The sequence below is a fragment of the Ambystoma mexicanum genome, chromosome 4p (genome assembly GCF_040938575.1).
Source record: "Ambystoma mexicanum isolate Mex_15411 chromosome 4p, UKY_AmexF1_1, whole genome shotgun sequence".
Taxonomy (NCBI): Eukaryota; Metazoa; Chordata; class Amphibia; order Caudata; family Ambystomatidae; genus Ambystoma; species Ambystoma mexicanum.
In genome coordinates, this window is record NC_090927.1 from 358168294 (window position 1) to 358190981 (window position 22688).

The window sequence follows — 22688 nt, forward strand, 5'->3', positions numbered from 1 at the left end:
TCCTACCCCTGCTTCTTGATTCTGCCTTCCATTGTCGCTCAATTGTTTCTGTCCCTTTATTTCTGTGAGCCTTCAACTCGTTTATCAGACTAGTGTCTCACTTTTCTTCAATAATCATCGACTCTATTTAAACATTTTGTGCCATCCATTCCTATCTTCTCCTGCTGTCTTATTGAGGTCCTTTGTAATAGTTATGGAATCCCTAAATATTTACCACCATTTTAATATATTTGTAACCTTCAATTCCACTCTTGCTTTGAACCATCAGCACTCACTGGGCGTGCCCGCGCATCTTCCATCTCTAATTTAACCCATCCAACACAGTCCAAATGAGATGCTCATCCTAACAGGTTATATGATACCAAGATGGCTTTTTAACGAGCTGCTAATAAAGTTTCTATGGTCTCAAAGTGCCATCTAGTGGATTTTACTTTGATACAAATCCTTTTCTACAAATATTTCTACAGTATTTCTTTTCTTTTGCCTATCCTAACAGACATTCTTCCTACACTTGACCTAAAATATACCTTTTAATGGAGGGGGTTTACCCCACCATCCCCCCTTCTTTCATCGACCGCTGAAGCCTTCCTTAATCCCTCATATGTTTTCTTTTAAAACTGTACCCATTTTTTTTTACTTTTTAATATTGTATTTCAAACCTGCAATACTGCATTATTTCCTGTAATTCGTTATTTTTACATTGATTCAATGTTTATTACCCTCTTTATTTTCTTAATTCGTTATTTTCATACCTTCCATTATTTTCTCTTTCTTTTTTCTGAACATAATCACTGGACACATTATGCTGGAAAACTAGCTGTCCTGATTTTCACGTTGTACCCTCACATTGCTTACTCCGATGCTCTCCTTCAACTCAGTCCCCTTTTCCTCAATAATATGTATTGTCTGGGTTCATAGCCATATTTATTAATCACTAAGCCTCCTGTTCAGGCATACCAGCCCCATGCACAAGTTTTCATACCACAGACAGAGGATGTATAAGTCAGTCCAATGACTTATGCATTGTAGTATGTGTCATACTGAAGCTTCAGCAGCTTCAGCAGCACTCCCACTAACTTGTATTTTTACAAATCCTAAACCCCACCCATCTGGAGCCACCTGGGAATGCAACCCTTACATACCTGGGCCTGTGTCTTTCCAAAATTAGGGCCAAGCTCACAGGAGGGGGTTCTTTTATGTAGGAGTGCTGGATTGTCGAAAATGGACGGTGTCTTGCAGCTTGTTACCACCACAAGCAACTATATTTATTTATTTTAATTTGTATACCCCACCGCAGGCCTCAGGGCGCACAGAACTATGACCCGGAAATGCTTAGGACTACCACCACCAACCTAGATAGGTACTGTTCTAATTTTTCAAGATATTTTTGTGCCCATTACATCTCTTCCACTATTCATTTATTATCGTAGGATCGATACACATTTGTTTCTCATACCCATATATCGGGCAATCAATTTCTGCCTCCAATTCCCCCTTTCACACCCACATCTTTACACCTCAATGACTGCAGAAGCAACAAGCGTATGGTCCGCTTATCCACATAATAACCCAACCCTCTGGTTCTTGCAAGATGATTACCTGTCAATCCCATTAGGTCTGAATCAGCAACTTGAGCTGGTTAAGGGGGACGGGTCTGTGGGGATGAGCTGTCGGATATAACAGAGCTGCTGCTGTGCACTCTACATTCTGAGAAATTATCATTGGGCTCCTCTTCTTCCTCTTTCATTCGTCTTATCTCTTCCTTAACTTTCTTGCACTCCTCACTCGTATTCATGAGGATGTTGATAACCTGCATGCAATTCAACTGATATTACTCCTTTTGTATCTTTACCTCATCTGTAACTGTCAACACTTGTACACAGTCCTTCATGTCTTTGGCCATCTCCTGTATTCACGATATTATACTTTTCCACAAGGTGGCTATTATTAGTTGCTTCTGATACGTGTAATATTTTGGAGTTTCTGTATGTAATATCTGTTAGAATATGATCATATCAGTCTGGAAGCATATCTGTGCTTTGTTCATGGACATAGACCACCTGTCTTGGTGATAAATCGACTGATAATCTCCCCACCTTCCACTCATGTTCACTGGTGGGTGTAATAAGGATGGGATCCGCTATGCCTGCGGTATCCCACCAATGTTTTTCTTGTGGGCATTCAAAATTGAAGCCCAGTCCCGCCTTCCAGGGTCCACAAAATAAAGTAAAACTGGCTTATCTGTCTCTTCCCATGCTCTTCATTCCCTCGCAACCTGGACCACTTGCCTACACGGAGCCTCACTAGGTTCTTTCCATCACAACTAAGACCCAGGGCTGAGCATCTCTTTGGAGCACAAGGACACCAGTCCCAGCTCGATGGAAGCTCCCACTTCCAGGCACCCCCTTGCCGCTCTGATCCAGGCCTCGCTCAAGAGTACTGGGCCACCAGTCCTTGCTCTAGTGGACATCTCTTGACACCAGCTGTCCCTATTCCACTCAAGGCATGGAATGCTAAATCTCACTTCTGGACCAAATTTTAACACTGGTCACCTCGACCCCAGCTCACCTGCATTCAGGCTTGGAACTGTGCCCGTGGCCTTCTTTTAGAGGCTTTACAGACAGCAACTCACTACTTGTGTCTCATTCACACCAACATCCAAATGACGACACCACTAGGTCAGGACGTTGCAGCAAGCAAGATTTAATACAAATATATAAATCAACATAGGTATCAACCTAAAGGGACTCAAGGGTCTATAGCCTCGCTGCTCCCTTTTACCCTTGAGCAATGTATTTATGCCAGAGATCCCACTAAGCCAAGTCCTGCCTCTCCTCTTGATTAGCCTCCTCGATCAACAGTCCCTACCTTCAAGTCCCACTAAGTCCATTCCTTTTGGAGTTCATGAGGTGTCCGACTAATGAGTTGGCATTCAAACTAACATCATTAGCTACATTAGAGGGCCATGGGTGAGACACTCCAAACACCATTCACCTTTCTCTGAGGTGCAAGTATAAATCATCAGCTAATTAGGTACCAACATGGGGGGTATAATCAGCTCAGCTCTTTTCTTCTCCACCTTCCCCTCCACCCCCATAGCCAGCTGACTACTCTTATCTAGAGGCAGAAGAGAAGCCTCTTCTGAGCCCTTTCAATACTATGGACGTTTGCTAGGGTTATTGGCAGAGCCCCTGCAATGTCCTACAATAGGGTTTGGAGGTGTTCCTCTGGAAGTGAGTTCCTCCGGAGCAACTTGAGAGTAATCAGTGTGAAAACCTGAAGGTGTTTCACGACTCAGTCCCCGGGGGTCCCTTATTCAGGTGGCCAGGGAAAGGCCATTGCTATTGGATCCCGACCCTGGGGGTGGACGAGCGAGGGAGGATCACCTGGGTAGAGGGTCCTCGGGGAGTGGGGAAGAGACTCTGAAAGGTGAGACATGGTAACCCCCATTTCCTGACAGTTGTTTACCACATATTCCCTCTACATTTATGGGATACTACAACTCCCATAACATCCCTCCTAATGAGGACAGGCAGGGTCAGTCACAATAAGACACACCTGAAACTCATGAACCATTTTCCAAACTCTAAAAGGTAGAGCACAGGAAGACACAGAGAGCGAGACAGGGTCCAAGAAGGAAGGCAAGCTGGATGGCGTGATGGAGGAGCAGCTGAGGGAGAGCTGCCAAGAATGAGGCAAGGGAGAGTGGGACGCTGACATGCTGTCAGGCTGCAAGTTAAGGCAGGAGAAAGCGTGGATAGAGAGCCGTGTCTCCAAAAAGCCAGGAGAGTTCTGAGAAGGGAGTGGGAAGGGGGGCTAAACCCTTACCTCCATGCACCAAAAAATTGCTTGTTTCCTCCCCGGGGCAGCGAGTCCGCCCGGGAGTATCTGAGGGGCAGGTGGGCAAGACCCTGACCTCGACGAGCTGAAAAAGAAAGATACGCAGAAGCAATCACAGCCAGTGAGTTCAGAAAAATGGAGAGCCCGGGTTGTGATACACGCGATTGTGGAAAGCTACAGTGTTACATGCATGGCTATGCGTTGAAGGATAAAGAAAATGACTGAAAGCTCGAATGTATTTAGCCTGCGAGGGAGCTGATGAGAACCAAAGTAACAGAGTGGTGCCGTGTGAGAGGGCACGTTGTTAAACGCTTCTTGAAAGATAACAGAACAGTGAATAATGAAAGCAAAATGTGTTGAAAGCCATTGAAGGAAAGGGCACGAGGGAAAGAGAGCATGCAGAGATCCTAAAAGGCTAATGTGAAAGTAAACTGACATTTTTGTGAAATAAGGAACAGAGTGGCCAAGGGCCCGTTCCATGAAACCAAGTGCAAGAGGCACAGACATTGAGAAATCAACCATATTGTCAGAGTGGTCATGCATAGGGGTGAGCATACTGTGTGGTTGCGAAAGTCTCTGGTAAGGTGATAATAATAAGGACCCTGCTGTCGGGGTGGTCACGTATGGGGGTGATAATACTATGTGGTTGCAACGGTCTCTGACAGGTGAACATTGTGAAAGAGAAGTACAACTGTTGGGGAAGGGATTTCTTCCCAAGCTCGGTGAACCAGATCTGTTTAGCTGGAAAGGGTTTCAGCCATGTTTGAGTGTTTGAAGACAGGCAAGGGCAGCCTGTGAAAGTAAATGAGAAGGAACTTTGTGAATATGTTTGTTTGAGAATTGTGAAGCCCGAAATAATCCATTGAAGAGAACTGTGAGGAAATTGAACTGACATTGAAACATACAAGGGAAGCCTAACAGATTTATGGGAAATCTTTGAACTGTGCAAACTGTCCAACTTGAAAGAACTTAGTAAGATTCCCATTGAACTGAACTAGTGTTAGGCAGAAACCTGTGCAGTTCCCTTTGGGAACACTGCAAAAGATTTAGGACTACAGATGTTAGCAGTAAACCCACTTGGTAGCAGTCTGTACCACCCAGATTTACCTGGTAGCTGTGGCTGAGCAGTCAGACTTCCCTCAAGAAGAGTTAGGCAGTATGCAAAGTATACACAATAGGCACTCAGACACAATAGCACAAGCAAACACTGACCAGAGCTTTGGTATCAAAGTATATAATTATTTATTTAAAAACACTGTTTGAAACACTCCAGCACTCTTAAAGATGTTAATGTGGCCCGTTGACAGCTCTACGAGCCACTCGATTCATATGCTTGTTGTCCTGATGTTTGTACCCTGTGAACCTCTGCCAACAAAAATAAAAGTTTAAAAAAAAAAAAAAAGAAACACTCCAGCACTCTTATTGTAAAACACTCTAAACACAGTTACTATTATGATATATACAACCCTTATTCCTTATCAGACAAGTCTTAGTTAACCACTTATTTCCAGACAGAGGTGAGCACTTAACTATAGATGGCACTCCAATAAGTTCATGAAAAAGGGAGGGAAAAAGACAGAATATGTGAAGATACACCACTCTAAGATTTAGGAACACTTTTAGCAAGGCAGAAGAGCAAAAGTCACTGGTGAGCCAAAGTCCATAGGTTAGGCCCACTCTTAGAGAGAGCAGAGCACAAATGCGCCCAAGATCACACAGTTACACTAGGCGTTGAAAGTCTTGCAGAGAGTTCGAAAAGAGTTTAGAGAGGCTCAGAAAAGTTTAGCCAGGGTGTCCCAGGCTAACCCAGGTTCGAAAGCCGGGGGCTAAATCTACCCCCTACAGTCGGTGGCAAGGGAAGCCAGGCGGAACACGGTACCTTAAGTGGGAAGGATCCTCCAGCGGTGGCAGTTGTTCCTGGCAGCGGGTGCAAGTCTCAGCGTCGGCCAGAGGAAGAGAAGATCTCGACTTGGAGGAAAGATGAAGGTCGTTGCACTGCCAGGGAAGAAACCAGCCGCAGAGTTTTCCGGTTAAAGGTATTACCCTTTATTTCGCGGTCGTGGTAAAACGTGGTATTCCAGTTGCCGGGGTGCTTGGCACAGGCAAGGCGGCCACGAGATGCATCGGGAAGGCGAAAAGACGGTGAAACTGGTTATCCCCACCAGTCAAAGGAAGAAGACTCTCCGGCGGGAGATCTCCTCTGTCGTTGGGAAAAGTGGTGAGACGGTTCAGCAGGGCTCCACCGGTTGTGTCATCGTAGCAGGTCGGCTCAGCTTCTCCCTCGTCGGATTCTTAGGTTCTGTGGCGACTTCTGAAGTTCCAGTCCCCAAAGCCCTGCTTTTATGCAGAAAACCCCCATTCACTCAGCCTAGCTGTCACTCAAACATGCTAAGTGGTGAGCCGGCCGGCTCACCACTTGGGCCAATCAGGACGGAGTGCGACTTGAGTTGCCTAGGCAACTCAGTCTAGGGTGCCTAAATCCCCCTCCACCCCTCCTAAGTACCCCAGACAGAGTGTCCCCACTTTGGAGGGCTTCTGTGGAGAAGCCCGCCAAAAAAGTGGAACAAAGGGCTCGACTTGGTTTGGAGTCACAGAAGAGAATACAAACGCCATTTTAGAACCGAGTTTTGGCAAAAAATACCAACCGGAGAATTAATAATGAATAAATAAACCGGCGTTATGTTCGAGGCTATCGTAATTAAATAAATAAAGACAGTAGCCTCGAACAATGGGAAAATCCCATAGAGAAATATTTGCGGTTGAATATAAAAAGTAGTATCCACTGCCACCAGCCAAAACTCGATCAGGGGGGACGAAGACGTGCCCCCTCGACTAACAGACCCTGGGGCAATCGAATTGCCCCAGCCAGTACGTCCACAATATGATGGTTTGTACTGGTTCTGTTCAGAATTCAAGACTAGTAAAGTCAATGGTGACTTTACATGCCCTGGGAGACAGTAGTCAGTCCCAGGGTATGGAGTCTATACTGGGGGTCACTATGACACCCCTGTGTTACTGCACTAAGGGTGCTGTGTAACACACATCACAAAACCACATGAAGCCTTATGGAGTAAAAGACCCCATAGTCCATTAAACACATCTAGAGTCAAAGGAATACACTCAAATCATGTCCAAGAGTGAGGGTAAAAGAGTCTCACTCTTGGCAGGAGAAAAAAATAAACCCCAAAAATCCAGCAAAGCTGCTGGGGGACTCACTAGGTTAGGAAATTCAGCCTAAACAGATAATTCTCCCTAACAACTAGGAGAAGGGAATGGTGAACCACTTTCATTGCCATTCTGCCATTACCGCATTTTGCCCCATCTGCTACACAGAATGCAGGCCAAACATGAGGAGCCTCTTGAAAATGGCTGCCACGCCATGTGTTTATGATCACTTCCTGCAAGATACAGATGCCAGACATGATCCACTAGGAGCTGTGGTAAAAAAAAAAAACGCCCGCTATCAGCAACGCTTTCTGAACTCCATATCATATTTCAACTATTGTTCCTAACTCTAGGGCTGAGACCCTGTGACCCCGCTCACTATTCGCTCTGTGATTGTATCTAGCACGGTACTGGCAGACCATGATTTCCAGCACAACTCGTTTCGTGCAATTAATGCTGCGTGATACTTTCGTTTGCTAAAACATTGACCCATTGTCAACCATTGTTCATCATTGTTAGGTGGGACCCTCCTGTGTGTGTGTTGCCCCTTTAAGGGGGATGTGCTTTCCTCACGTGTATGGCCCCTTTGAGATGGGCCATGACTGTGTCATGGCCCAAGCTAATAAAAGGAGCCCCTGCAGGCACGTGAGACAGAGCGGCTGCAGACTCCCAAAGAGGAACGACTGAGTCCGTGTCTCATTATCAATGTAGGCCCCAGGCCTACACGTGGAGGCACAGGCCTGCACGCCCAGACACTGAGGGACCCGCATGCAAGGATGGCAGCCGAGGTCCACTCAGTCAGAGGCCTGGCAGGCTGTGACCCCACACCAGGGTGCTGAGGCCCATGGCCCCCGGGGCCATGCCGGATGTCCAGGGCAGGCCCCCACCCCCACACATAGTGGGCCTGCACGGCGCTAGCAGAGATAGCGCCCAGGGGCGCCTGCCGGATGACCATGGCAGGCGACCCCCAACAATGGCGACGAGGACCATGAGCCCGCGTTGCCCCCCCTGCTGCTAGGAAGTGGTGTGGGGGGGGGGGCAGAGTTTCCAGCCCCACCACGGTCTTGCGTGGCCTGCGCCTCACCGCTGTGGCACTGGGCGGTGTAGGCCCGTGGTGAGACACACACCCGGCGGCGTTCCGCCGCAAAGAAGATGAAGGTGAGATGAGCCATAGCGTGCTTCGCCCCGGCCGCGGCCCTCAGTTGCGGTGGTGCTCCTGCGGCCGGGATCGAGGCATGGTGGCACCCCGGACTCCTGCGACGTTCGTTTGTGCAGGGGGAGGGGATGAACATCACCCGTTGGGGTGGGACATGTTGCGAATTATCCCCCAGCGGCATCTGCCGTGAGAAGGTGGAGGCCGTGATGGCCCGCCCCCATGAAGAGGATAAGGAGCGGCGTCTGCCGCGAAGAGGGAGGCCATCCTGGCCCCGCCCCTGTATGGTGGGTCCTCCCCGACCGCGGCCCTCTGCGTGGAGGGTGCTCGTGCGGCCGGGGGAGGATCCAGCCTGCGGTGCCCCTCTTTGGGGTGCAGGGATTGGTTGAGCCCAATAATGATTCTGGGCTGACAGGCGGACAGTGAGTCTTCACGGCACCCGCGGTGCGGGGTCGCCGTGTCACGCCGGCACCCGGCGCGTTCTAGACTCGGTGGCAGTGGAGGCTGCTCCGATAGGGAGAGACCGTGTGCGTTTTTCCCTTCCCCCCGCGGCTCGTCACCGCGGGGGAGGGAGGAATGCCGCCCTTCCCCCAGGAAGAGGGAAGTGCCCGGCAGTCAGCACTGCACTGAGGCACCCATGTGGCGTGTTCGCCACCAAGATGGAGGAGAGCAGTGTTGCCCCGTCTCCAGGCGAGAGGCAAAGAGAAAAGGTGGTGGCTGTTGCCGTGAATCCTCCCCGGCCGCGGCCCTTTGCGAGGAGGGTGCTTGTGCGTCCGGGGGAGGATCTAGCCCTTGTCCCGTCAGGCAGCGCTGTGCCACAACAAAAGAAAACACCTCCCGCAAACGACTGCGCAATCATCTTCCTGCTGCACACAGTGAAATCTGGGCTTGGAATGCGAGGCAGTCGCAAGACCACGGAAGCAGAAATCTGCTCACCTACACATCACTGCTGAAGGCCGCATGCAAAGCTCTAATGGCAACAGGGATGATTTTGCAGTGAGTGTGGTAGTACTTCCATCATGGGAGAGGGCGACTCGTCCATCTGCTGTGCTGGCGGGAAAACCGTGCACAAATACCTGACCTGTGTGGTGTCGGGCCCGTTGCCATCATCTGGAGGAAAGGGGCTGCACCACCTGCATGGAACCTCCCGCCAAGCGGTAGCAGCACCAGCTCTTGACAAGAATGGAGGTGGCTGGCTTGCAATGCGGTTACGGAGCCAAGGGTTTGGCCAGTGTAACGTTTCTGGAAAAGGTGGGTGGGGAGTTTCAGGGGTGACATCAAAAGAGTGACTCTGACTGGGACCAAAGAAAAGTGAGGCTCCCGTGCAGGATTCTGGGCTGGACAGTAGAGTGAGAATAGAGGCAGCTTTACTACCTGGTGCCCCACATCGACACAGAGTCATGCATCCCTCCTGCGTCCCCTGAGCCTGTGTGGCAGAGCGGAAGGAGCACTGCCACTCCTACTGAAACGTCGTCCATGGTAGCTTAGAGAGGGTAATGAGCCAGATCATCAGCGCCGAGAAGTCGGACCCTAAGCACTGAAGGCAGCCACATGTCACCAGAACAGACTATTCCGACAGCGCCATAAAGTGGATCTGCCACCTTGTGCTCCTAAGGGTTCCAGGCCAGGAGCATCTAAGCATCTGGCGCTCTGTGTACTGTACATCTTGCCAGCATTATCAAGCTTGGAAAGCTGCGCGCGCAGGACGCGACGGGGTGGGGACCCGCAGCACCGGGGAACAGGCGCTCGGCGCTGCCGGATGGCCCGAGAAGCGAGACCCCACTGTGCACCGCAGACGCCAATCCATTCTGCCATGGCCAGCTGTACAAGAACCAGTGCATTGTGCCAGCGTCGACAAGGATGGCTAACAAGAACATAGGTAAATGCTTTCCTGCCCAGCACCATTAGGAAAACGGGACACCCCGCGGCATGAATCAACCTGTCCGCAGTGAAGGTGGCCTCAACACCTCATGAGCCCATATCACCCGCATCATCAGGCCGAGGATCATGCACGTATAGTGCATGCGAGGACCCTCATGCAATGGACAGGAGGCACCCCACGCTGCCACGGAGTCTTGGGACAGCCTCCCATTGCCATGGAGAGAACCAGGCAGCCGATGGCCCATCACTCTGATACCAGCGTCATCCAGGTGGCCCCACTGGTGTCCCTGACTCCCTACTACTGCAACTACCCTGCCTGCTCATAGGTGGCCTCGACACCGGAGAAAGTTCCTGGACTGCTGACACTGGTGTCGTTCAACATGCCTGGCCGTCGTAAGATCAAGCCAACGTGGGTATGGGGGAGGGACCACCTGCCCCCCTGAGCTCCGAGACACCTTGGGTCTGCCCAGAACAACACCCGGAGACGGGCAACGGGCAGGATATGGGTTGCAGCTCATCATGAGTGCTTGTGCGCCCTCATGTGCCCCGGGAGGAAAGGAGGAAAGAAACACTCTTGACTGGGGGGGAGTATCATGAGGAAAAGGGGTGAGGGATATCCTTTCACCCTGGGCCCGACCGACTACACCGTGCCTTGTCGACAACATCAGGAGCAGTCTGGAGGCGACCTGCATCTCGCTACCCTGCTCTGAACATCAAGTGACTGTGCCGATGTGACCCCTGGTACCTGCCAGGTGCGGCTTTGCCGGCTGCGACCTATACCATCAGAGGACCCGAACTCGGGAAGGGACTCCTGAACGGACGCTGGTCTCCTGCTGCCCCGCAATTGTTTAAAGAGGACAGTAATCTTGTGTTTTAATGCTGTGGACCTGCATAGTAACTACATGCTTTAAGTGGTCTCAGTAAAGAACAATAAGGTGAGGCTGTGATCCCACAGTCACGAGGGGTGCATGTAATACCAGCCGCCAACCACGGCGTTTGTTTGCATGTTACCGTTCAGAGCCCCAGGTGAATAAAGGGTTTTGCAAACTGTGGTAGAGTGGCCTGTGTTCCTCTGGCAGCCCACCTGCCACGACTGTCACCTGTTGAGTGTATTTAGAAATGGGCTAATATGTGTTAAGTCTGTAACTAGTAGGTGTTAGGTCTTTAATTGTCTGAGTAAGCAAAGTATGTGGCGGTGGCATATCTTATTATTTGCCCACGCCACCAGTTCTAAAACCAACAAGAATGTTATTATTTTGTAACAGGTGGGAAGCCTGTATGTTTCGATATTGTTTGTTTTGTTCGTTATGAAAAAGGAGGAGTGTTAGGTGGGACCCTCCTGTGTGTGTTGCCCCTTTAAGGGGGATGTGCTTTCCTCACGTGTATGGCCCCTTTGAGATGGGCCATGACTGTGTCATGGCCCAAGCTAATAAAAGGAGCCCCTGCAGGCACGTGAGACAGAGCGGCTGCAGACTCCCAAAGAGGAACGACTGAGTCCGTGTCTCATTATCAATGTAGGCCCCAGGCCTACACGTGGAGGCACAGGCCTGCACGCCCAGACACTGAGGGACCCGCATGCCAGGATGGCAGCCAAGGTCCACTCAGTCAGAGGCCTGGCAGGCTGTGACTCCACGCCAGGGTGCTGAGGCCCATGGCACCCGGGGCCATGCCGGATGTCCAGGGCAGGCCCCCACCCCCACACATAGTGGGCCTGCACGGTGCTAGCAGAGATAGCGCCCAGGGGCGCCTGCCGGATGACCATGGCAGGCGACCCCCAACAATCACTGTTGATATTGTTTTCCGCTAGCTACGCCGCATATACATGCCCCTCTTGAACCCTTCGCCACCTGTTTAGTTTTTTGCTTTAGCTGTAGTAGCTAATACTTAATACTTACTGCCCAACCCTTTACCTATTACAAAACTAGTCTGACACGCATGCGCCTAGCACCCACCTCTCCCTGTGTAGGAATAACGCCGAATTTTGAACTACCTCATTTGTAAGCCTAGCTATTTAAATTTGAACTGGTCTACTCGTATGGAACAGTACTCACCGCTTAATTGTGATTCAGCCCGATTGTTTGGTGTTTCTGACCTGCGGTTTAATTTTGAACCAGTCTATTTGTTTGCGAAAATGCTCATCAGCCTACTGTGTACTTTTTAAATCCGCTTATTAGTTTGTGAAAGTGCTCCCTGGCCCTCTGTGTAATTATTAACTCAGCTTATTTGTATGCAAAAGTACTCATTGGCCCATTGTTCAATTCGGAATCAGACTACTTGTATGCAAAGTATTCTCTAGCCCAACGGCTATACTGGTAGCCCTCTGCTGCCCCATCAAATACACTGCATATCCAGTTTCCCGACTCACTTCACTACCTACTCTGATCCCTGCCGTCACTGCCCTGTCTGGGCACCCACACCTTAGAGTCCTAACCTCAAGTTATACAGTCTTCCCTATCCTCAGCTACCTACTCCTATTATATAGTGCCTCACCTCACCAAATTATGACCACCAGCGCCAATAACTCCAGACTCTGCATTACTACTCCTGGTCATCCAGCTGTAATGCCTAGCGACAATACATTTTGCTCTAAAGGTACATTTATCTTCCGCAAGGCAGGCTTCTCCCGGTTACACTGCCCCAGACACCACCCCATGCCCTGCCCCACACCATTCCTTCCCAGCATTCCTGCCTTCCCGACCACACTACATCCCCACATCCAAACCCTGCCGCTAAAAGGCAGAACACGCCGCACACGCCTTTCTTCCAAAACTACACACAATATAGCCCAAACAAGACCCATCACTGCACTAAAAGGAAATGACACTCTCAACACTCACCCATCACTATCACGCCCCAAATCAAAAACCAGCACATCCATCCTTGTCCCAACTTTACTACTATGACTAAACTTCAGGTGACTCAGGAGAACCCTGACATCAGTCCTCAGCAAACTACCTCCTTTAATGAGACCCTGCAAAACATACTTAATACCACAGCAAACTGCCCTCAGACCAATCTGACCCTGCCCTCGAGCTCACCCAAAACCACTCAGCCTCTATCAGGAGCCCTACTAAATGTCAGGTCCCTTCGGGCCCTAGCAATCGATATACACGACTGTATACTAGAATCCAAGATTGACTTCCTAGTGCTCACTGAAGCATGGCTACATGCAGCCTCAGGCCCACAGATCACACTAGTCATCCCCTCTGAGTACACCCTCCTCAGAGCAGACCACTCAAATGCCATAGATGGTGGAGTGGCCATTATCCACAAAACCTCAGTACAATTCAGGGAATGTAAAATGGAATCACTCACTGGCTACAAAGTCCTCACTCTTAAGCTAGCCATCAGCCCCAAGGTAACAATCAACTTCCTAATAGTATATAGAGCACCAAGTACCTCAAACAATCCAGACGCAGACCTACCTCTCTTAATTATACCCTTTCTCAAACCCAAAACCAGGTACATCCTCCTAGGAGACCTAAACCTAGATTATAATGACCCCATGGACAGCAAAGCAACAGCCTGCAACAATGCATTCCAAGAGATGCAATTCACTCAAATTGTGAATACCCCCACCCACTCCAAATGCAGAATTCTTGATTGAATACTCACCTTGAATAGCGCACTAACCATAATAGACATCCTTAAGATGCAATGGACAGACCACTGCTTAATCAAATTTAACATAAACCTAGACACAGACCCAATAGCCAAAACATGTAGCCAAGCACCCATCCAGATCAGAAATTCACGCAAACTCTCCCCTGAGAACCTAACGCCATTGCTCAATGACCTGCTAAATACCAAACCGCTGGACAGTATCAATACAGAGAGCATCTCTGATCACTACCACCAATGTTTGGAAAACTGCAATAGATGAAGTAGCCCCTCAATTGCATAAGCCCAAACGCAGCTCCCCTTGGTTCAATGATGAACTCATAGAAATCAGAAGGGAAAAAAGAGCACTAGAACATCAAACTGCAACAACTATCCAAAGCTTATAAACTTAGTGTACTCTCCCATAAAGCTGATTTGTTTAATAAACGCATCTCTAACGCAGCCTCCAACACAAAAGAATTATTCACTAGTATCAGAGAACTGGAATACCCCATCCTACCCTCCAGCCTCATTAATACTAGCAAAGCTTGGTGCACCACCACTCAGGATGCTCTAGCCTCCAAAGTGAATACTCTCCAAAGCAAAGTGATTGTTACCTTTGTGGGGTCTATGGTGTTATAGTGCTTGGGGGTTGGTCTAGTCATCTTGTGTAGCAATGTGATTGCCTCCCGTTCTCTCTGGGCAGGAGGTGGGGTCCCAGGGTTGAGAAAGTGTGTGGCCCACTGGGCGGCATGGTATGCCTGTGCCGCCAGGTAGTATATTTCCAGGTCCGGTGCCATCAGCCCCCCCCCCCCTCGGGTACGTATCCGTTAATGTTCTCCAGCTCAATCTAGGATGTCCCCCCCAAACAAACGTGGTGCAGGTGCTATTCATTGTTGTAACTAGGGCACGCCCTGGCCAGACCGCTATTGTGCTGAATAAATAAAATAGTTTGGGTAGTATCATTTTGATTAGTGCTATTCTCCCCATCATTGATATGGGTAAGGCGCTCCAACGTTTTATCTTAGTGCATAATGTATTGGCTAATACGCTATAGTTCAGGGCTCGGGATAGTTGGGTTGTCCTAGCAATATAGGCTCCTAGGTAAAGAATATGTGCCTGGCTCCAGATGAGACCATATATATTTTTGTGTTGTGTTGTATTTTCTGTCAGTGGAAATAACTGATTTGTTGTGGTTTAGACGCAGGCCCGAACATTCTCCAAATCTCTCAACCTCAGCCAGAACCCTACCCAATGATCGATCTGGATTCTTAAGATACAATAGGATATCGTCGGCATATAGAGTTATAATTTGTAGGTTGCCCTCTAGCGATAGTCCGTATGAGCTGTAGCGTGATCTAAGAATATCAGCCAAGGGTTCTATTACTAGGGCAAACAGTAAAGGTGATAATGGGCAGCCCTGTCGGGTGCCTCCACGCAGTTCTAGCTTGTATGTTAGGTTTCCGTTAACTCTAATTTTGGCGTGGGGACATGTATATAATATTTGTATCCATTTTATAAAATTAGGGCCAAACCCATAGTTCCGTAGTACCTCAAATAGAAAGGGCCAGGAGACAGTGCCAAATGCTTTTCGCATATCGGAGGATACCGCTATCCATTGAGTTTCGGGGGGGGCTGTGACCAATATTTTGTGGCATTTTCTAATATTCATTGCTGTGGATCTGCCAGTGATAAACCATGCCTGGTCTTCATGTACCATATAGGGCATCAGCAGTGTAAGTCTAGTTGCTAGTATTTTTGCAAAAATCTTCGTGTCTAAATTTATTAATGACAATGGCCTATACGAGCCGCAGTCTTCTGGGGGTTTCCCTGGTTTAAGTAGTATTGTAATTACTGCCTCCCTAGTGGTTTCAGGTAGCTCTCCCTTATTTAAGGCTTCCTCCCATACTGCATATAATCTGGGGGCCAGCAACTGACTGAACTCTTTGTAGAATTCTGCCGAAGGTCATCTGTTCCTGGGGCTTTCCCATTGGGAAGTGCCTTAATCGACCTCCATTATTTCTGCCTCTGTGATCGGGCTTTCTAATGAGTCCCTAGTGATGTCAGCCAGAAGCGTTGTTGGTATCTGTGAGAGATAATGTTGGATCTCATCTTCAGTAACGCTGCACTGAGGCGAGTACAGTGTTTTGTAGTATGTGTAAAATGTCTCTTCCACCTTACTATGTTCAGTGGTCACCGTGCCATCCGGCTTTTGTATGCATGGTATGGTTTTTGGACCTCTTTCCCCTGTTACTGCTCTGGCCAATAGCCTCCCTGGCGTTCACCTTCCCAGTATTGGCGCGCTGTAGCAGGTTTGTCGAAGTATCGGATCTCCTGATCCGCAGCCTCTGTGTATTCATCTAGATTAGTCTTTATTTCTGAGCTAAGCTGTGCTGATGGGGTGTGTGCGTACTGAGATTGTAGTGTGTTTATTTGTGTCTCTAGTCGCTCCAGTCTACCCCTAATATATTTGAGTATCCCACATTCCGTGGATATTGAGTTGCCTCCGACTACCTTAAATGCTTGCCATAATGTAGCCTGACTGGTAACCGAGTTTTCATTTATTTCAAAGTATTCTTGTATTTGCTTCATCATCGTGTTTTTATAGACCAGGTCCCGCAGGGCTGCGGGTTTGAATCTCCAAGGAGGTCTATTCACCGTACTACCGGGGATTCGTAGTATTAGTTGTATTGGTGAGTGATCTGAGTACTCCTGGGGTGGATATGGGAACTAGTGACCCATGACAAAATATTGTTGTCTACCAGCCATAAATCTATTCTGGAATGCATATCATGCACGGACGAGTAATATGTATATTATCGCCTAGAGGGATTTAATGTTTTCCAAGCATCTTTTAGATTTAGGTCTGTCATATGTAGGAGTATTGTTTGTGCTGCCTTGGTCAATGTTCTCGTTTGTGTTGACGTGCGATCTGAGTGTACGTCGAGGATGGTATTAAAGTCCCCACCGATATCAAATAGGCCGTGGGGTAGTTTGCCAGTTTTTGGAATATTTGGGTGTAGAATTCTGGGTCATCTATGCCTGGCCCGTACACATTAAGAAGGAGAATCTCCCTATCACAGAGTGTGCCATGTACTATCACATACCTCCCTTTGGGGTTGCATTCTGCATTCATACATGTAAACAGCAAGGATTTATGTATTAGGGTCGCCACCCCCCTCGGCCGTTTGGAATACGTTGTGACATACTGGTGCGCTCCCCAATTCGGGATCAGTTGGCCACTTTGCTGGGGTCCTATGTGTGTTTCTTGCAGAAATATTATTTTCGGGCTCTGTCTGTTGATACATGCCAGAATCTTCCTTTTCTTGATTCTGGCTTCCAGGCCTCGTACATTCCAGCTCAGCATTTTAATATTATCAGTGCCTGCTTTAGCCATTATCTAAGAAGTGTTGGTTGACATGTGCATGCAAGTATGTTTCGGTTGTGTCTACAATGACCATTGTGCTTAGTGCCTGTGTGCTTTTTATTTTAATACAATTATTACCATAACTGTACCCCAACAGTCCCAACTTAGCCCCCACCCCCTCCCTCACATTTCCCTTAACTTCAACTGTGCCCCATGACTCCCACCCTCCCCACCGGTCAACTGCCTGTGCACCTGCTATAGGGGGAGACTGTGGCGGTTACCAATGCCAGTGCCAACATTGGGTGTTTATCGTGTGTCCGGTTCCGCATCGTTGCTCTAACTATATTGACATCTGTGGGGTAATGCATATCAACACCTTTTGTAGAGTAAGCATAGTTGCCCCCAAGAAGAGCCCCCTAGGGGAGGTTCTTTTCATCTGTAAATCTATAGTATGACATGAACGTGTTTTCTATTACATGATTACAGGTATTCACGCATTTTCTTCTTCTCTAGGTTTTCTTGCTGGGGCAGGGATGTGTGTTTCAACAAAGTTCACCGCCTCCTCAGAAAATGTGAAGAAATATACTTTGTTCTGATGTTGAATTTTGAGTCTTGCGGGGTAAAGCATAGCACATTGCACTTGACGCTCACGTAACAATTTCTTGACCCCTGTGAGAGTTTCCTTTCCTGTTGAACCGCCATGGTAAAGTCCGGGAAGATATGTATAGTGTTAGCTTCCCATCATAATTCTTGCTTTTATCTGGCAGTTTTCAAGATCACGTCTCTGTCTCTGTAATTCATCACTCGGGCTATTATAGGTCTGGTGTATGCCCCTGGTTTCGGCTTTGGGGCAAGTGACCTGTGCGCCCGTTCCACAATAAACATTGGTGACCACCCCGGCTCTCCCAAGAGGTTACGCAAGAGGTCTTCCACTGCTTTCTCCATTGACCCCTTTATTGCATCCTCCGGAACTCCGACTATGCGAATGTTGTTCCGCCGAGACCTTGCCTCCAAATCTTCGCATTTGGCCTTCACCGACCCAAGTTCTATTGCCATTGTGGACACAGTTGTTTTCAAGGTTTCAAGCGCGTCTTCTGTGCCCGAAAATTCTCGTCTCAGCCTCAGTAATGCGCGACGTTGTTTTTTCTAGTTGTGTTTTAATAGTTGTCACATTTGCTGTTATCCCGTCTAGTTTATCATTTAGAGCTGAGAAGCCCTGTTGCATTGCCAGGAAGACCGCCTGAGGGTCCATCGTTGAAGCATCAGGAGTCTGTTGTTCTTGCGAGGGGGCTTCCTCGTCCATCTCGAGTTCCATGTGCTTCTGTATTGCCGTTGTATATTTGTCCATGGTTCCTCTACCCTTCTTTGGGCCAAAGTTTTTGGGCATCGTTTTTTCCTAAAAGAGGGTAGGTTCTGGGACTCCGCCTGGTTGTCTGCTTTTTTCGCGTATACTGTACTTGGAGGGTGTGGAGTGGATCTAATGTTGACCCCAAGTGGGTTTTTTGGTTTGTCCTTAGAGTAGATACTGCTCTCCTGTATAGGTTGGTGCTGACCCTGCTTTTGCTTCGCTGTCAGTAGTTGCTTCTTGTAGCTATCGCAAGACCACTGTATAGATTTGTAGTGGCCGCCAGTATGACATGAGGGGGAAATTCTTCATTGACAGGGTACGCACTTGCATTGTATTTGTGAAGAGCGTGTGCGCTTCTATTGCGTAGCGGGCCCCTATCTTAGACTGACCCCTTCCACTTCAAACTGCTCACACTGTTGCCCTGGCGCGGTGATATTATGGGTTTATGGCCTGTACACTGTGTGTCAGCGCTCTTCCGTTCCTCGAATCATGTGGTGGGGGGAAGCCCCTTTTTTATTGACCGTTGTGTGGGGTCCAATTGCTGCCCTAGGGCTCTTAAATAGCCTGGTGGTATGATCTTGTTACCCCACTGGGGGGAGGTTGGTAGTTTCCCCACAGTTGTCCCTCCGTGTCCGCTCGGGGTGTGCATATATTTGGGGCAGTGTTTTTCCCTTATTTGTGTTGCGCGGCCAAGGGTACCCTCACATCGGCTATTGCACGCTTGCTTTTAGATTGATACCTCACTTGAGATCGAGGTAGTAATGATCCGCCCAGGCCCCCTCTGCAGTGCCTTCCCGCTGTATAGTAGGTGGGGAGAGCGGGCTCCGTCCCGCGTCCCGCGGGTTGTAATGTTTAGCCCAAGGGCGATGAAGGGATCAGTTCGAGGTGGGGGGAGGAAAGGCGAAATCCCCGCAGCCCCCCGGATAGCACACCCGCCTTTCTGGCTTCAGGGGGTGGGAGGGCTAATGTCTCAGCCCTTCTCGACAGAGCCTCAACCAGTTTCTAACTGTCTCTAGGGCCCGGCGGGCAGCAAAGGTGCATTACGGGGCATCAGGGCGCGGCGGGGTGCGCAGCTTCGCCTCACCTCTTACTGGACGCTCGTTCGTGGTCACGGGTCTTGCTTCCAGTGGACTGCAGAGAATTATATGTTTGGTAGAAGGGGGAGGCGTGCAGGCACTCAACGGGGATCGGAGCGCCCACGATCCACTCCCAGGCCCCGACAGGCTGCTCCTTCCTTAACTGGTCCTCGCGTTGATCGAAGCCGGGCTCCTCCCCTCAGTTTTCGGCGCGGTGCTGAGTCTCACCTCGCACAGAGTGTGGGATCCAAACAGTGCTGTAATTCCGATATCCCTCATTCTTTCATTGCCAAATTTCGTGTGCGCGGTCTGTAACCCTTGCGACACGATCTATGCAATATTTTTGCAGAACCGGATCATTTTTTAGTTCATTTCGGCATTTTGGCCTTGGATTCCGCCGGAGCTCATACGGGAGCGACCATTTCCTCCCGTGCGCAACAGTGCCCCCCAATCCCAATCAAACTTAATAAAGGTGTTGAAACTTGTACCTTTTGTGTCTGTGTCCTTATTTGTGATACCATGCCTGCCTCACATCAGGAACAGCAACTTGTGGCAAAAGACCTTGGACTCCAACTGATACGTTGTGACCGGTTAGTGCTGGCACCCCCAGGTCCCTCCGCCTGTAGCAGCAGCTCAGCACTTCCCATGCAATCTGTTATGGGAGAGGTATGAGCTGCAGGTACCCATGGCATCAGATGATCTGATCTAAGTGATTTCCATTAAACTAATAAGACAGATAAAATGGCATTGGTTTAGCTAGCTGCATACCCCCAACATCCATGGCTAAATAAGTATGAAAATATACTACAATAATCCTTATGACTGGTACATGTCATCCCTTCCTGTACATGTGTGTCTACTTAACCTAGAATTAATATCTATTTAACATGAAATACTGACTGGCTAAAGCTTTGGCCCCCAACAGAAACTCTTACGGTGTGGAAAAACTGAGAGAAGTGTGATGAATCCTATGGAGTCATCACTGATCCCCAGGCTAAATTCTCCTCCCATGTGGCTAGGAAAGGGCAGCCGCTACCTGATCCTGACTGTGGGCGTGGTATCCTGGGGTGGATCACTTGGGAGGAAATGGCTGTCGGGGGGGTGCTGACCCCAACAAGAGGGATGTGGTGTTCTTCCCTTTACAGTGAAGAAGAAACACTAATTCCAGAATCCCTGATGGCATGGTGCCCTTATTCAGAACCTTTCAATGGTAAAACCCTGAAAATCCCTTTTGTTAAACTTTCCAAACAGTACTCTATTTACTCTTCAGAAGTACCTAACACCTCTAAAACACTTTTAACATCTAATGTTTATGATGGGTGTGTTAAGCATTTCAATCAGGCGATACACCTTGGTCTCAGCCTAGTATGCAGCACACAACTGAAATGCTTACTTTGTTATATATAGGTTCACTATTTGAGAGATACACCACTCATATCACACCCCTTATTCAAATACCCCGGGTCACGGTGGACCAGAAACCAGGCTGGTTGGTAAAGGTAATATTTATTTATTTAAAATTCAAGAAAATCATACACTTTTGAATATATGGGGCAACAATCACCAATGCGATGACAATAACAAATAGGAATGTGAACAATGCATTTAAATTCACCCTTTAGCAGCACAGATAGAAAACACCAGAGAATCGAGATACTTTTGAATTTCTGGAAAGATAGCACTGGAGTTAGAATTTCCCCCTGCAACGTTCCCTCAACCCACAAATAATCAATTTTAAGTGGATAAACAGAATCAGCAGGTAATCAGGAATGACAAATAAGAAACAAAATAGAAATCCGACTTTCCCTCCCCAAGCAAGAGAGAAAAACAGATTTAAACCCTGGCAATGCTAAAATGACCTTCGGAAATGGATGGATAAACAATGAATGTGTCTAAAACTCTTGAAACAAAAACAATTCTTTACTGGAGCAACACTAGAAAGATACTAGCAATCACAAGCAATGTATTGAGCAAAAGCATACAATTTGAAATTGAATGGAAGATTGAAAACCGTTTATAACCAAAATGGCATGTTGTAAAATTACACACTTTTGCAAATCCCGCCTGAATTTACCAAAACGGTTTTGAATAAAAGGGGGTGAAATATTGTAAGCATTGAAGTTTTTGGATTGGGGGTAGCTATTGATCCTAGGTACAATATGAAAGTGAAATGAGGTCTCTAGCTGTTAAATTGAGTGAGATATGCAAGATGTATTGAGGTGCGTTTTTGGAAAATAAAGGCGCGAAAAAGGAACAGAAGTCAATTTTGACAAGAACAGTTTTACTCTACACGAGGGCATTCGGGCTAGGCGACCAGATTGAGACACAGTAAGCTTTGGGGTTGATCCGCAGAATCAACCCTAGCACCTCCGCGCCCGCCTTGGCGGTTCCAGTCCGATCACCCGAGGGAGGACTAAGGGTTTAGGATTTCACAAGACAAAATTATTAAAGAAGTTAGCACTAGCACAAGGAATCAATGGCAAGGTTTCAAGAATGATTGTGACAATATTACAATTATCAGGATAAAGATAGGATGACTTAGAGATTGGGATGGAACAAAGCAAGGCAAGGTTTACTATGTTTCTATGGTTCCTATTGATACTCACAGTCCACTTTTAGTTTGGGTTTTGGACAGTCAGCGGTTCTGGTCGCCACACGGGTCTGGTCTAACAAAGGGTGGCCGGACAAACTTAGCGGGGCAGAGTCAGCTGGGCAGGGACTGGATACCAAAGGATAGAGGATAGTTCTTCTGGACTGGCAGTTCTGGTTACTGGATCCTATAGGGCATCAGGATAGCAGGACAGAAGTGAGTGGCAGCAAGCCAGGTAAATTCAGGATGCTTTCCCAAAACACCACAGCGCTTCCCTTGGTTATGGGGATTATTTTAGAATTAAGGCCTAGCTGATGCAGGATCAGCAATTGCTTGGCCTTGTGGTTGGGATCTGGAGTTTAGATGGATAGATGCAAGATGAAGACATGAACAGACATGAACAGGACGCCGGTGTAGGAATCAGGAATCGGTGTCTGTCCTGAGTGCTATCAAAAATAAACAATGGACAAATGAGGCTAGAGAAAATATTATAATTTCAAAACGGGCAAAATTTGCTTTCATATAGAAAAATAATTTCAATGTTATTTGTTCCAAACATATTTTTACATCATATATTTCTTATCATCAGTCTATATTCTCTCATACTTTCACACATACCTTCAATATCTCATCTATTTCAACAATGTGAAAACATAGGGTCATCACAC